We start from the raw sequence: 3,159 nt of genomic DNA on the forward strand, positions 1-3,159 counted from the left end.
GCATATATATCTCCATACCCAAGACAGGGATAGTAACCACCAGAAAGCCAGCTGTCAATCTTTCTCGGTAGCTCTCCTCTGTGTCTGCTCAGAGCTCAGTGGAAACCTTCACTCAATGCTAGACATGGGCACGAACAGAAAAAAACCCGAACATGATGTTCGTTGTTTGTTGTCATCCATGAACAATGAACAATGAACACTGATGAACATGATCCTGTCACGAACATGTTCATTGTTCATGGGGGCCAGCAGGCTCTCCTCCAGTCATCAAGATCCCTACTGCACCACTCCCAGAAACCCTACCTGAACAGGCAGCAGGAAATGTACCAATAATAAATAATAGCTTGGCCCCAGAGCCTGGCAGCAGCCCTGGAACTTGAAGGGGTAGATCACTACCACACCACTCCCAGAAACTACCTGAGCAGGCAGCAGGAAAGGTACCAATAATAAATAATAGCTTGCCTCCAGAGCCTGGCAGCAGCCCTGGAACCTGAAGGGGTAGATCCCTATCCCACCACACACAAAGAAAATTCAAGTTCCAATGCACTCACCCTGTCTCTGTAACAGCAGCTGTCTCTCCCTGAAAGACAGAGCTGGGAGCCCCCCTCTCCCCTGATCTTTTCTTCTTGTAACAAATTTGGAGCTCCAGTCCACACTTGGAAGGAAGACCTACCTATCAAGCTAAATTGGGCTTAGATTGGGGTTCCCAGGACAACAGCAGGAGTTCAGACAGAGTTCAGACAATCCCTGCCTCAGTTGCCAAGGGAATTGATTGCAGGTGTCAGACTGTCTGGCTTGAAGAACAGCAAAAAATGAGGCTTGCAACGACCACCTGTTAGTTTAGAATGGGGCCTCACGAACAGCTTGTTCGTGAACAGCAGATTGGGCTGTTCGTGGGGTTTTTAAGTTCGTATTGCTGTTCATGCCCATCTCTACTCAACACTCCACTTGTCTGTCTGAGGCCCAAAGTGCTGCATCTAGCAGTCCTTAGAAGAGGTGGGAGATGCCAACGCATAGCTAGTGAGGATATAACAATTCTGGTCCTGCCATGTTGGGCCAATCATGCTGTGGTCCTTCCCACAGTTTAATAACTCCTTTTCTGCCCTGAAAATGACCACTATCTTCATAATACCATTATCCAGAAAACATATGTGTGGAAGTCCCTCTGCCTGACATTTAGCATCTGATATTTCCCGTGGAAGTCAAGCGATGTGCCAGTAACTTGGGAATGTTGGTATGCAATAATATTATACTATTTTAAGAGTACGTTAGTAAAACAGCCAGTGCATGTCACACACCTTCTTCCCAGATGCAGGCATCTCGTACATTTCATTAAATCGGAAAGGATGAGGCTTAAATTAGACCGTGTTCTGATGGTTTTCTTTCCTTCTTTTTTGGCCAGGTGCTGCTACTAATCCTGGCGATGTTGTTATTCATTCAATGAAGCCGGATGATCTGTTTAATTGCTGAAGACTGGGACGCCAAACAGCATGTTGAGGCTGATTTTTCAACTGCAACATTAACTTCCTAGATGATAACTTCTTTTTTCCATTTGTTTTTAGACTGTGATAATTTGGGGGAGGGAGAAAAGCAATTTCATGCTTCAGGTGTAATATAGATTACAGCTTCTTATCCCACATTGGCAGTAGGGCCACCAGACACATTGAAGCTAATATACATTCAAAGTCTACTACTACTAACATAGAAAATTATAAAGTAATTATGGCAAATGCTGTTCTGAAGGCTCAGACTTCAGGTTTTAACAGAATTGTTTAATTTCAGTTTTTTTCTCTTAAAAAAGGGAGAAATCAGCTTTATAAATGACAAAATATATTAGCTATGATACATCCTTGTTGGAGTTTGCTTCCCTAGTTCTGGAAATCCCAGAACTTGCCTTGCAGAGAGACAGTCATTGCTTTCAATGGGGTGTTCTTCCACCTAGTCATTCTCCTTCTAGGATCTCGCATGTTAGTTTAGTTGTACTCTGAAGAAAGAAAAAGTTTTAAGATGATGGTTGAAGGAGTGTTGAGATAGGACCATTCCAGTGCTGTCCTAAGCAGAGTCAAAGAGCTTAGAAGGATGTGACTCTCTGTAGGATTCATACTGTGAAAGTTCTGGGTACGGCCAAAGAAAATTCCATTATGAAGTCTAATGAATTAGACTTGAAAGAAAAGTTGGCTGTGAGCATGGAAGCAGATGATGGTGCAATCCAGGTGTGGAGCGAGGCGGTGATCCTGACAAACAAAGCTGCTCTCTCAGCATGGCTGCAGGAGATGGGTGTCTGGCTAGTGCAGGTCAACGGGCAGAGGAGGTACAGCAGCCCTCTGCCAGGCTGAGCTGGCGGAAACCTCCCCTTTTGGTTCAAAGGTATTCATAGGCAAATCCCCAGGATCTCTATGAGGATAAAATAATCCCTGTCTTCCAGAGTGTGGGGAAGCTCTATGACTTCTGTCTCATGATAACTTTCAGCAAGCTCAACCGTGGCTTTGCATTTGCCAAATATTCCAACCGGTGCAGTGCCCAGGAGGCCATAGTTGCACTCAATGGCTTGAAATCCGGCCTGACCACCCATCATGGTCTGCAGAAACACTGAGAAGTGTGAGCTCTCCATTGATGGGCTGGACATCTATGTCAAACAGTGCCTGCTTCAGCAGCTGCTCTGCAAACTCAGTGTGGTAGTAGCCAGTAGCTCCTTGCACCCAAGCCCTTTCTAGAAAGGAAAGCAGGTTGCTGGTAGGTGCTGGTAGAAGGTGCTGGTAGAGGAGTTTGTGCCTCTGTGGAAACCAAATTGAGGTGGATTGGCTGAAACCAAATGTGAAGCAGGAACTCCATAACTCTGTGCAAGCCTTCCCAGAGATTCTGCCATCCAACTGGTCTGCTGATGGTGCTCCCAGCCAAGGAGCTTCTTGACCGCTGGATCATCATGTACTGCTGGCAGTGGGCAGTGCACTAGACTACCTAAACCTATAATGTGAAGAGCACATAACAGGACAGCACATAACATCTAATATACATCTAACCTAAACCAAAATGACAAGAACAAGGCAGTGTCATACCATCTACAGAAGACAAGTGAAAATGAAAACCTCAGATAGCTGGAAAAGGGCCCCCATCCATTGCAGCTTAACAAGCCAAAGGAGACCCAACATCGGCCGGTGG

General features: G+C 45.5%; 1 pseudogene; it reads left to right on the forward strand.

Annotated features, from left to right (window-relative positions):
• The first annotated feature begins 2,186 nt into the window (after positions 1-2,186).
• LOC129333973 (dead end protein homolog 1-like) lies at positions 2,187-2,760 on the forward strand (annotated as a pseudogene).
• Positions 2,761-3,159: the final 399 nt, after the last annotated feature.

Source organism: Eublepharis macularius, chromosome 7 (assembly GCF_028583425.1).
Source record: "Eublepharis macularius isolate TG4126 chromosome 7, MPM_Emac_v1.0, whole genome shotgun sequence".
Classification (NCBI taxonomy): domain Eukaryota; kingdom Metazoa; phylum Chordata; class Lepidosauria; order Squamata; family Eublepharidae; genus Eublepharis; species Eublepharis macularius.